General features: G+C 41.1%; 1 protein-coding gene across 2 annotated transcripts in view; it reads right to left on the bottom strand.

Moving 5' to 3' along the window:
* NLRC4 (NLR family CARD domain containing 4) overlaps positions 1-14,131 on the bottom strand; it is a 47,619-nt gene that overhangs the window by 2,094 nt on the left and 31,394 nt on the right. The gene's annotated exons all lie outside the window — the stretch shown is intronic.

Below are 14,131 nucleotides of genomic sequence, written 5' to 3'. Positions count from 1 at the left end.
CTACCTAACGATTGTTTCTTTGGATATAAAATGTTCCAAACTGTAAACATGAGTAAGTAAACTCCTTCAGTATCTCAAGATAAAGAGTTCTGGGGTTGTTATTTTTAACCCTCTTTAAACTCTTAAGGGATTTCCTTACAGAATAGGGCACTCTACCTCCTCCAGGGACTGCCCTTATGGCACCATCCTTATGGCAGAAAGCAAATAAAAACTAAAGAGCCTCTTGATGAAAGTGAAAGAGGAGAGTGAAAAAGATGGCTTAAAACTCAACATTCAGAAAACAGATCATGGCATCTGGTCCCATCAGTTCATGGCAAATAGATGGGGAAACAATGGAAACAATGAGAGACTTTATTTTGGGGGGCTCCAAAATCACTACAGATGGTGACTGCAGCCATGAAATTAAAAGATGCTTGCTCCTTGGAAGAAAAGTTATGACCAACCTAGACAGCATATTAAAAAGTAGAGACATTACTTGGCAACAAAGGTCCATCTAGTCAAAGCTATGGTTTTTCCTATAGTCATGCATGGATGTGAGAGTTGGACTATAAAGAAAGCTGAGCACCAAAGAACTGATGCTTTTGAACTGTGGTGTTAGATAAGACTCTTGAGAATCCCTTGGACTGCAAGGAGATCCAACCAGTCTATCCTAAAGGAAATCAGTCCTGAATATTCATTGGAAGGACTGATGCTGAAGTTGAAACTCCAATACTTTGGCCACCTGATGAGAAGAACTGACTCATTTGATAAGACCCTGATGCTGGCAAAGCTGGAAGGCAGGAGGAGAAGGAGATGACAGGATGAGATGGTTGGAGGGCATCACTGACTCAATGGACATGAGTAAACTCTGGGAATTGGTGATGGACAGGGAGACCTGGCGTGCTAGAGTCCATGGGGTTGTGAAGAGTCGGACACGACGGAGTGACTGAACTGAATTGAACTGAACAGGGCTGCCCTGGTGGCTCAGTGGATCAGAATCCGCCTGCCAATGCAAGAGACAGGGTTTCAATCCCTGGTCCAGGCAGATCCCACATGCCTCGGAGCAGCTAAGCCCATACGCCACCACTGTTGAGCCTGTGCTCAAGAGCCTGCCAGCTACAAATACTGAGTCCACACACCTATAGTCTGTTCTCCACAACAAGAGAAGCCACTGCAAGAAGAAGCATGCTTACTGCAACTAGAGAGTAGCCCCACTCTCTGCAATTGGAGAAAAGCCTATGTAGCAACAAAGACCCAGCACAACCATAAACAAATAAATGTTTAAAATTATATATAAAAAAAGTACTCCTACAATGGAAAGGTAAATATCCTAGCCATTACCATGAAGTCAAAGGTAACACCCTAAGAAACGGAGGAGTAGAGAACACGTAGGTTTCTGGGTCTGAAAGACTGCACAGAGCAAAGCCACTCCACCTGCCTGGACTGAGCACTCCTGAATGTTACAGGAGAGGGGAATATAGCTCTGTGCTCTGTAAGCCAAGGTGTGGCTGGGTCTCCTTACACCAGCTTAGCCTGTGCCCAGCCTCACTCATACATAGGGCCTCACTTTCTCCTTTCTTCCTCCTTCCCATAATGAGCCCTTCTTTCTTCCTCATACGTAGCTTTCTCCTTTCTCTTCTTAAACCTCATTCTCAAGTCCTTTCTTCCTCTGCTTCTTTCCCAGGTTCTTCCCAGCAAAGTATGTGCTCAGTCAAAATACTGGTGCCAGTTAGCATGTCTGTATATAAAGCTCCTTCTCCTACAAAAAGCAACTTCATTTCTCCTCAGTTACCAGAAAAGATTGCACCACCTGAAAGGAACTTTAAAGAAGAATTTCAAGCCCATCCCACCCTCAAGGGGTAAGCTATTTATACAGGCTACCTGCCAGGCTTAAAGAACGGTATCAATTAGATTTTTGGATAATTACCAAAATGTGCACAAGCACACAAACCAAGAACAAGCAATGTAATCCATGAGGGCATGCATTTTATTCATTGAATCTGGTGTTTTTGTCGTCATGAGGAGCAAACTACTTCTGAGAGAAGAGGAATCAGTGACATTTAGCTCTGTAGACTGTATGTGGGTTGTGGAGAATGCAAGTGGCTTGATCCTAATTCCAGGCAGAATCTCAGATTCTCTGGGTAGAAGGAGTCTGATCCTTGAAGGGTTCCTAAAACCTAAACAAAGCCCTACTGTGGCAGAGACCACCGTGTAGTTCCCCTGAGCCAGAGCTCTTACCATTTATTCATTTAACGAACATTTTTGAGTGCCTACCATGTACCCTGGATTGTGCTAGGTGCTGGGGATAACATAAAAGGACATATGGTCTCTGTCTCCTTGGGCTTACATGTAGTGTGAAAACATACGTAATGAAGTAACTAGATGGAAGATAGATGCTGTGGTAGGTCAGGGTGTCTTGGTAACACACAAAGGCAATAGACCTTCCAGCCCCACTTTGCAGAGCAGTGGCAACTGGGCTTATATACTCCAGGAGAAAGACAAGGATCCTTCTCAGGGAAAATTGAACTGCCTCCAAGGAAAGGCCCTACACAGGAAAAGCTATTTTTCTTTCCTGACCACCCACTGTGAACCTAAGCCCCTCCCTCAGGTGCAGGGAGCTTCCTACCAACTTGTGCCTCACTCTAAGATGTGAAGAGAACAGTTCAGGAACACCAGACAGTTGAGAACAGCCTCCAACAAGGAACTGCTGCTGCTGCTGCTGCTAGTCGTGTCAGTCGTGTCCGACTCTGTGCGACCCCGTAGATGGCAGCCCACCAGGCTCCGCCGTCCCTGGGATTTTCCAGGCAAGAGTACTGGAGTGGGTCGCCAGTGCCTTCTCCACCAACAAGGAACTAAAGAGACAAAAAGCTGAACAAAAAGCTCCCAAGAAATGAGGCAACATAAGGAACAGGAAAAACAAACTTCATAAATTTAGTTTTTTTCAGAGACCCCCCATAAGTTACCATCTCTAACACAATAAAAATAAGATGCTATTAAAAAAATTACAAGTAGAAAGCAAAACCGAGCACTTGGAAAATTCTGAGGATCCATGTGGCAGAGTGATTTGGCCCAGAACTTACCACTGAGCTAGAACATAAGTATGGTCTGTGGTGGTTCTTTTTTTGAGAAAAAAATTGGATAATGGAGTTCAGATGTGATGGCTGTCTTTTTGAGAACATGCTAGATTATGAGTTCAGCCTCAAACATTTAATCAAACTATGTCATCTAAAAAAGTAAGTGAGAACAGGTGCAGTAGATCCCTGAGCTCACAATGATTCCTATTCAATAGTCCCAGATTGCTGATCAGGAAGAAACAAAATTTGGGGAGTCAAAATTTAAACATGGCAATTCAAGCTTTAAGATGAAGTGTAATTTCTAAGGAAGAAGAGTGGAGAACCTAGGACCAGGTTCTAAGAAAAATTGGGAGCATTTAACACCTGTGTGAAGGAACTGCCATGGCAAAAGAGACTGAGAAGTAACCAAGGTAGCATGGAAATCAAGAGAACATTTTGAAAAGGAGAGAGTGCTCAGCGTCAACTTTTACATAGGTAAGTCAAACACTTTGGGAAAATATCCATTGAGTCATATGCAAGTATGTAGAGTCAGCTGGAATAAGTAGGAAGCAGAAGATGGTCAGATAGTGGAGATGTGTTGAGGGTACATAAATTTTGGCCTTGAAGGGAAGGAGGGAGAGGATAATAGTCATAGGAGTTGGTGATGGACAGGGAGGCCTGGCGTGCTGCGGTTCATGGGGTCGCAAAGAGTCAGGCACGACTGAGTGACTGAACTGAACTGATTCAGAAGTGGATAGGTCACTAATTTCACCTGTTCACTCATGAATCTATCACTTAACCTGAGAATAAGAACATGGATAAAAACTTGGATCTATTATGTGATATCCTCCTGTTGTACACATCTGTCCCCCCTGACCCACAGAAACTACTGTTCCGATTTAGAGTTTGTCATTCTTTTGTATTTTTAAAAATACAGTTTTGGCAAGTACTGTAAAAATACAGTTGCTTAGGATATACTTTCAGGGTCTTTTTGATATATAATATACATACTGTAACATTCAACCTTTTAAAGTATAACTATAGTGGGTTTTGGGCTTCCCCAGGGGCTCAGCAGTAAAGAATCCACCTGCAATGCAGGAGATGTGGGCAGGAGACTCGGGTTCAGTTCCTGGGTTGGGAAGATTCCCTGGAGAAAGGAAATGGCACCCCACTCCAGTATTATTGCCTGAAAAATCTCAATCCATGGGATTGGGGTCTCAACAGAGACATGACTGGGCAACTAAACAGCAACAGCAACAACATAGTGGGTTTTAGTATACCCACAAAGTTGTACACCACTGTCTAATTCCATGACGTCTTCATCACCCCCAAAACTGAACTCCACAGCATTAGCAGTCATTCTCACCCCATCCCCCAACATTGGCAACCATTAATCCACTTTTCATCACTATAGATTTGCCCGTTTTGGACATTTCATATAAATGTAATCATACAATATATGGTCTTTTGTGACTGGCTTCTTTCACTTAGTATGATATTTTCAAGGTTCATCCATGCTATAATAGGTTCTAATACTTCATTCCTTTTTATGGCTGACTAATACTCTTTTGAAGAGATCTCTAGTCTTTCCCAATCTGTTGTTTTCCTCTTTTTCTTTGCACTGATCACTGAGGAAGGCTTTCTTATCTCTCCTTGCTATTCTTTGGAACTCTGCATTCAGATGGGAATGTCTTTCCTTTTCTCCTTTGCTTTTCGCTTCTCTTCTCTTCCCAGCTATCTGTAAGGCCTCCTTAGACAGCCATTTTGCTTTTTTGCATTTCTTTTCCATGGAGATTTTCTTGATCCCTGTCTCCTGTACAATGTCACGAACCTCTGTCCATAGTTCATCAGGCACTCTGTCTATCAGGTCTAGTCCCTTAAATCTATTTGTCACTTCCACTGTATACTCATAAGGGATTTGATCTAGGTCATACCTAAATGGACTACTGGTTTCCCTGCTTTCTTCAATTTAAGTCTGAATTTGGCAATAAGCAGTTAGATACCAAAGGAACATTTCATGCAAAGATAGGCTCGATAAAGGACAGAAATGGTATGGACCTAACAGAAACAAAAGATATTAAGAAGAGGTGGCAAGAATACACAGAAGAACTGTATAAAAAAAATCTTCACGACCCAGATAATCACGATGGTGTGATCACTCACCTAGAGCCAGACATCCTGGAATGTGAAGTCAAGTGGGTGTTAGAAAGCATCACTACGAACAAAGCTAGTGGAGGTGATGGAATTCCAGTTGAGCTATTTCAAATCCTCAAAGGTGATGCTGTGAAAGTGCTGCACTCGATATGCCAGCAAATTTGGAAAACTCAGCAGTGGCCACAGGACTGGAAAAGGTCAGTTTTCGTTCCAATCCCAAAGAAAGGCAATGCCAAAGAATGCTCAAACTACCGCACAATTGCACTCATCTCACATGCTAGTAAAGTAATGCTCAAAATTCTCCAAGCCAGGCTTCAGCAATACGTGAACCGTGAACTTCCAGATGTTCAAGCTGGTTTTAGAAAAGGCAGAGGAACCAGAGATCAAATTGCCAACATCCGCTGGATCATCGAAAAAGCAAGAGAGTTCCAAAAAACATCTATTTCTGCTTTATTGACTATGCCAAAGCCTTTGACTGTGTGGACCACAATAAACTGTGGAAAATTCTGAAAGAGATGGGAATACCAGACCATCTGACCTGTCTCTTGAGAAACCTGTGTGCAGGTCAGGAAGCAACAGTTCGAACTGGACATGGAACAACAGACTGGTTCCAAATAGGAAAAGGAGTACGTCAAGGCTGTATATTGTCCCCCTGCTTATTTAACTTATATGCAGAGTACATCATGAGAAATGCTGGGCTGGAAGAAGCACAAGCTGGAATCAAGATTGCCAGGAGAAATATCAATAACCTCAGATATGCGGATGACACCACCCTTATGGCAGAAAGTGAAGAAGAACTAAAGAGCCTCTTGATGAAGGTGAAAGAGGAGAGTGAAAAAGTTGGCTTAAAGCTCAACATTCAGAAAACTAAGATCATGACATCTGGTCCCATCACTTCATGGGAAATAGATGGGGAAACAGTGGAAACAGTGTTAGACTTTATTTTTTTGGGCTCCAGAATCACTGCTGATGGTGACTGCAGCCATGAAATTAAAAGACGCTTACTCCTTGGAAGGAAGGTTATGGCCAACCTAGATAGCATATTTAAAAGCAGAGACATTACTTTGCCAACAAAAGTCCGTCTAGTCAAGGCTATGGTTTTTCCAGTGGTCATGTATGGTTGTGAGAGTTGGATGGTGAAGAAAGCTGAGCGCTGAAGAATTGATGCTTTTGAACTGTGGTGTTGGAGAAGACTCTTGAGAGTCCCTTGGACTGCAAGGAGATCCAATCAATCCATCCTAAAAGAGATCAATCCTGGGTGTTCATTGGAAGGTCTGATGTTGAAGCTGAAACTCCAATACTTTGGCCACCTCATGCGAAGAGTTGACTCATTGGAAAAGACCCTAATGCTGGATAGGATCGGGGGCGGGAGATGAAGGGGACGACAGAGGATGAGATGGTTGGATGGCATCACCGACTCGATGGACATGGGTTTGGGTAGACTCCGGGAGTTGGTCATGGACAGAGAGGCCTGGCGTGCTGCAATTCATGGGGTTGCAAAGAGTCGGACACGACTGAGCGACTGAACTGAACTGAATACTCTTTTGTGTTTATCCATTTAGAAGTTATGGATACTTGGGTTGTTTCCACTTTGGTATTATAAAATATGCGATGAACATTGCTGTACATGTTTTTTTTTTTTTTTTTTGCATGTACATGTTTTTGTATGGACATATATTTTCATTTCTCTTGGATTCCTCAGGGTGGAATTGGTAAGTCTATGTTTAACCTTTTGAAGAGGTGCCAGAATGTTTTCCTAAGTAGGAAATAGTCCAATCACCAGCATATGAGGGCTCCAATTTTTCTATGTCCTTCAACACTTTTTATTACCTGCCCTTTTTTTATTGTAAACATCCTAGTGAATGGTAAGAGACATTTCACTGTGGCTTTGGTTTTCATTTCCCTGATGGCTGTTGATACTGAGCATCTTTTCTGATGTTTATTAGCCATTTATATATCTTCTTTGGAGAAATGCCTATTTAGAAACTTTGTCTTCTCTAAACTCTATCGAGTTGTCTTTTTATCAATGAGTTGTAGGGGTTCTTTATATATTCTAGATAGTAGTCCTTTATCTGATATGTGATATGAATAAAGCCACTACAAACACTCATGTGCCTATGTCTCCACTTTGATTAATGAACTTATTTATGTTGCTCTGCTTTTTCTTGATCAATTTTGCTAAATTTTTATCTCCATTCCTTTGTTACTCTTTAAAGAACCATTTTAACCTTTATTAATCTTTCTTTAAATTTATTTTTGTCTTCTATTTCATTGATTTATATTCTTATGTTTATTATCTTGAGTTTACTCTTTTTCTGGCTTCTTAAATTAGAAACAATAATTTTCAGCCTTTCATCTCTTCTGATATAAGTATTTAAGACTACAAGCATTTTATTCAAGCCCTGCTCTTGCTGCACACTATGTTTCAATATATAATTCTTTCTTACCATTTTCTCTAAGTATTTTCATTTAAACTTGTCACTATTAACCTGAAGTGTACCTATCTGCCAAACTGTGTGATTTTTCCCAGTGGTCTGAGTATAGGTACAGAACATAGTGGAAAATTGAGGACAATCCAGGCTTTGATTTTTGCCAGCACATACACCCTAACCACTGTATCTAATTTCACACCTCACCTCCACATCTCATTTTCTCCCTGCATCTCATTAAGTAGTCTTTATTTAGAAACTCCATCTCTCATTACACTTTCTTCATTTCACTTTTGCATCTGTCACTCACACAGGCGATCACTAAATGTCATTGCCTAAATTGACTTGTCATACTGTGAGTTTCAGCTATTTTGACTCTCATAAGAGTTTCAGCTATTTTGACAAGAACGTTTGCAGGATGAAGGATGGAATTTAAACTAGGTGGGAAGAAAAGTCAAAATAAACAGGAGCTATTTAGTAGGTAAGTGGTAGTGGGCTCAATTGACTGGATGTCCCAATGAAATAAAATGAACTGGTGATGAGTCACTAAGTAACTAAGATGGAAATATAGAAGGCTGAGAAAGAATTGTCTGAATTTAATATCTTAGAGGTAGAACAGCTTTAAGTGGAGTTATCATAATGTGATAATTCCATGCTCACAGATGGGTGAAGGATAATAGAAGGGAAGCACCAAAGAGGAGGTTCCTGAGTGTTGGCTGAGTAGTTTCACATAAGAAGTGAAGTCTTCTCAGTTGATGACCAGAATTAGAGGGTGAGGAATTCTGTAAGACAGTTGTCAAAGGCTTCAGTGCATAAGAAAAGATGACAATAAATTCAGAGTTCATAGCAATAAGGACAAGCCATAGTTCAGTTAAATGGCCTAAGCCACATGGAAGTAGGAATCCTTCATGAGGTTGGAGGAGTGGACTGGAAGGACAGTGAAAATCAAGGAGAAATTGACCTTGCCTTTTGGACTCTGAGAGGCATAAAGATCAAGAGAATAAAAAGTGACTAATTAAGAGAGCTGTAGGGGAGCCCAGGTTTCATTTAGGACCAGGAGGTGTCTAAAACCCTTGGTAAAAAGGTACTTTTCTGAAAATACACTCTATGTCTCCAGTGCATCTTATCTACCACATATTTCATTAAACACTTCCTATGACATATTTCCTCCCTGCTTCTTCCTATGTAGCCTATTTCATTAGACTCCCCATCTCTTATTACCAGCCTGCATTTTATTATCCCATCTCAAGACATACCGTGTCTCATCCATCACATATACCATCACTAAATAGGGATGGGAATCCCAAAGCCAGGTCTGAACCAGGAGAAGTATTATGGACCAGAGTCAAGAAACTTATGCTAGAGGCTTGAAGAATTGGTTGGTTCAGATATCATAAAGAGTTTGTGAAATCATACAAATGTATTTTAGAATTTGGGAATGATTTTATATATAAGAAAATAGCATTTACTATAATGGGTTTTCTAAGAACCCAAGCTAGCCTATATCTCATGGCAAATTGTGGCGGTGCTATAAGTTCTTTTGTTCTTTTATACAGCATATTTACTGAGTGTGAGATATACACTCAATACCAAGTCTAATGGGCTGAGCCCTGTTCTCTAAGATCTCACAGTTTAGTGGGGCAGATAGATATATGAATACATTCTCTAAGTTCAAATGGTAAGTGCTCTAACAAAAATAAATGGCTATCTGTGTGTAATAATGAAAACCACAGTTTTTTTTGAACCTGAATTGAATATAATTGGAAGACTGACATGTATATTAAAGCTGAACATATGAAAAGTGAAAGTTAGTTGGATCCAACACTTTGTGATCCCATGAACTGTAGCCCACTAGGTTCCTCTGTCCATGGTACTCTCCAGGCAAGAATACTGGAGTAGGTAGCCATTTCCTTCTCCAGGGGATCTTCCCAACCCAGGGATCAAACCTGGGTCTCCTACACTGCAGGCAGACTCTACCATCTGAGCCACCAGTGAAGCCCGAAGCTTACCATATGCTTTACCTGTAACCCAAACCCACTCCTATGTAGACACCCAGCAGAAATATGCCCATATGTTCACCAAAAGATGTACACAAGGATGTTCATAGCAGCACTATTTATAGTATTCAAAAGCTAAAATTACTCAAATATCAACAGTAGAATGGGAAAAACCAATTGAAGTATGTTCACACAATAGATTTTACAGCAATGAGAATGAATGTATCTTGACTACACATAATAATATGGATGAATTTCACACACATGATATTGAACCAAAGAAAACTCAAAAGAATATACAGTATATGATTCCATTTATGTAAAATTAAAAAGCAGCCAAGGCTAATCTATGATGTTAGAAGTCAGGAAGCTGGGAGAAGGGAGCTACAAAGCTGACAACCTTCTGTTTCTTTTTTTTTTTTAATCTTCCATGTCTTGATCTGGGTATTAGTTACATGGGTATACGAACCTTATGAAAATTCATTGTACTATCTACTTAGGATTTGTACACTTTTCTGTGGGTATGCTACACTTCAATTAAAAAACACAAGACCAAAATGAACCTTGATTTTGGCTTCTTCTGCCTTTTAACATGATTCATATTATGGAGGAAATAAATCTATTCTTCTCTCTGCTGTTAATAGAGCCCAGTAGTAGAGCGTAAGAGGAGAGACCTGAACGTGAAGCCTGTTATTCATAGAGCACATTAGTCTGGCTATGTGAAGGAAGGGCTTCCCTGGTGGCTCAGTGGTAAGGAATCCTCCTGTCAATGCAGGAGACCCACGTTCAATCCCTGGGTCAGGAAGATCCCCTGGAGAAGAAACTAGCAACCCTCTCCAGTATTCTTGCCCGGGAAATCCCATGGACAGAGGAGCTTGGCAGGCTACAGTCCATGGTATGGTAAAAGATTGGACACAACTTAGCGACTGAATGTGAAGGAAGGCCCTGAACTGAGTTTGGTATTAGGGGGCTAGATGTAATTGAATTACTCTTCATAATAACATAGAAGGATTTTTTTTTTTTTAATTGTTTGGGGATTGTAAGAGATGGTGATGAAATAGGACAGGGCAATTGACAGGCACCTGGAGCCTGAATTGGCAGAAATGGTCTTGCATCTATTTGAGAAAGGGGAGGTGCCAATATTAAAATTAAGTGCTATTCAGAGCTATTATGTAAGCCCACCCTTTACAAATACTTATAAGCATTCAGTAAATCTGCTACATCTGTAATTATACTGGGACCTTCTTATAGATGTTAAGGATAAGTGGATTCTCCCCATCTGAGTAACTTGGAGAATAGGGAAAGGAACACCGCAAGGGGTAAGTTGACACGGATACAGAGTCACGCAAAAACAGAAATGCAGAGCCAGGAGGGACCATGGAAACAGAAGCCCTGGATCGAGCATATGGATTAGAGCAGGTTTTTTAAATCATTTTTTAAACTGAAGTATAGTTAATTTATAATATGTTAGTTTCAGGTGTACACCAAAGTAATTTAGTTCTGTATATATATTTTTCCTGTTCAGATTCCTTTCCATTATAGGTTATTATAAGATATTGAAAGTTCCCTGTGTTGTACAGTAGGTCCTGTTGCCCATCTATTTTATATATAGTAGTGTGTATATGTTAATCCCAAACTTCCAATTTAATTCTCCACTTGCCCCCAATCCTGCTGTTCTCTTTGGTAACTGTAAGATTTTTTTCTATGTCTGAGAGTCTGTAAATAAGTATTTGCATCATTTTTATAGATTCCACTCATAAGTGATGTCATATAATATTTGTCTTTCTTTGTATGACTTACTTCACTTCACCTGATCATCTCTAGGTCCCTCCATGTAGCTAAAAATGGCATTTCTTGCTTCTTTATGGCTAGTATTCCATTGTATGTATGTACCACATCTTTTTTTTTAGTTGTTTTAAGAAGACTTTAAAGTATATGTAAATACTATAAAAATGTATGTGTATGTGTGCATTGGATAACAAGATAAAATGTGCTTTTAAAATGTGGATAGTCAAAAAAATTTGAAAGACTCTGGACGAGAGGCTTAAAACAACCATCTAGGTTACTCTTAGGGGTGCAAAAGAGAGAGCATAAGGAGACTATTTCACGAGGAGTAGCTAGTGGGTCGGAGAAGGCAATGGCACCCCACTCCAGTACTCTTGCCTGGAAAATCCCATGGACGGAGGAGCCTGGTAGGCTGCAGTCCTTGGGGTTGCTAAGAGTCAGACACGACTGAGCGACTTCACTTTCACTTTTCCCTTTCATGCACCGGAGAAGGAAATGGCAACCCACTCCAGTATTCTTGCCTGGAGAATCCCAGGGATGGTGGAGCCTGGTGGGCTGCTGTCTATGGGGTCGCACAGAGTCGGACACGACTGAAGCGACTTAGCAGCAGCAGCAGCTAGTGGGAAGCTGCTGTATAGCACAGGAAACTCACCCTGGTGCTCTCTGACAACCTAGAGGGGTGAGATGGAGTGGGAGGGAGGTCCAAGAAGGAGGGGACATATGTATACCTATGGATGATTTATGTTGATGTTCGGCAGAAACCAACACAACATTATAAAGCAATTATTGTCCAATTAAAAATAAATAAATTTTTTTAAAAAGGAGACTATTTCACTAAGAAAGAGATACATCAGCTAGGTCTTAAAGGACTGTGGAGGAGGTGAAGGACTTCCTAGAGGGAGTGAATGTACAAAGGCATTTTGGAGAACTAGCAAGAGGTTCATGAAGATGAAGCCTCACATAGGTGGGGAGGCATGCAGAAGATGAAGGTGGAGAGGAATGTGGATTGGGGCTCTATTGTGAAGGATCTTATACATCAAAAGTGAGCAGGCTGAAGAAGTTCTTTTTTAAAGGAAGATGACCCTAGCATCTGGTTCCCCTTGAAGCTGCCAGAGAATAATGATCACAGTACCATTTATTGAGCATATACAATGAATCAATATTGAACTTCTTACTATTCACTAGCTCAATTATGGATTAGTATAATAACCTCTCATATGGTAGGCTTTGTAATTATCCCCATTTGACAGATGAGCAAACCGAGGTTCAGCAGCTTGAAGTTGCTGCAGGCCATACATCTATCAAGTTGGGGGGACAGGTTGGTCTGTCTGACTCTAAAACTAATTCATTTAACCACTTCATAATGATGGAGCCTTTAGAGGGGACTGACAGACAGCAGTCTCATCACCTGGCTAGAGACCAAAGGCAGAGAATGCTTGGCTCTCACTCTTCAGCTAGTGCCTCACATCCAACCAGACTGCTTTTTATACTTCTAGCTGCATGCATGTGCACACTCGGTTGTGTCTGACTCTTTGCGACCTCAAGGCTCCTCTGTCCATGGAATTTTCCAGGCAAGAATCTGGAGTGAGTTGCCATTTCCGACTCCAGGGGATCTTCCCAATCCAGCGATCAAACCTGGGTGTCCTTCATTGGCAGGCGGATTCTTTACCACTGAGCCACCTGGGAAGACCTTATATCTTTGGGGGGTGCAGGAAATGGCTGGAGCAGAGCCATGCCAGCACCTGCACTCTCTCGCTCCTTTCATCAACTCTTCTGTCTCTAGCCCTCTCCCTGCTTTGGTCTAACAACCTTCTTATGTCTCTGCTTCTTTTTCAAAAAAAATTTTTGGCCTTGCTGCATGGCATGAGCTATCTTAGTTCCTTGAGCAGGGATGGGACCAGTGGCCCCTGCGAGGAAGCGCAAAGTCCTAACCACTGGACTGCCAAGGAGATTCCATGTCTCTGTTTGTTTATAAAACAGGGATAACAGTTATGTTTTATTAGGTATATAATGGTAATTCAACAAATCCTTTTTAAAATGCTTTTTAAAAACACTTTCTTCATTTTGTCATTTTTTCACTTGCATCTTGGGGTACATCATTACAGGTAAATTCCCAAGAGTCAGCTGTCTTCTGTTATATTTATATTTCTCATTTACATATGGATGCTGTTAGGCACTAGGCTATTAAAGTGAAATGGCAAATTACTCCCTTAGCTTAGTTCTTAATAAACCCACCACAGCATCTCCTCTCTGGTCTCAATAGTCAGCCTCAGAATTAGGCAAGTTAAGCAACTACCTACTTACAGGTTTGAAAGATGATAAAGTGTCTCTACCTAAAAATGCCTTCCCTCACCTGTAATTCTAATTCTACACACTCCCCAACAACCTCATTGAAAAGACATATCCTTTCCAACTTGCTTTAGGTATGAGGTTACCTGGGAAGGATTATTTTTTAGCTAATTAGCCTGTCACAGAAACCCCACCTGCTTCCAATATCACCCAGAATAGCAGAAGGTCCCAAAAGAATGACACCCAGGATGATATGATTTGATGGTTAAGGGAGCAGGTAGAGGAGATGGAAGTGGAGTTAGAAATTAAAGGAAGGAGAGGACTTCCTTGGTGGTTCAGGGGTTAAGAATCGGCCTACCAATGCAGAGCACACAGTTCAATCCCTGATCCAGGAAGATCCCAAATGCTGCAGAGCAACTAAGCCTGCAAGCTGCAACTACTGAAG

This window comes from Giraffa tippelskirchi, chromosome 4 (assembly GCF_054371585.1).
Source record: "Giraffa tippelskirchi isolate mGirTip1 chromosome 4, T2T-mGirTip1v1.2.pri, whole genome shotgun sequence".
NCBI lineage: Eukaryota > Metazoa > Chordata > Mammalia > Artiodactyla > Giraffidae > Giraffa > Giraffa tippelskirchi.
This window is presented reverse-complemented; position numbering and strand designations above follow the sequence as displayed.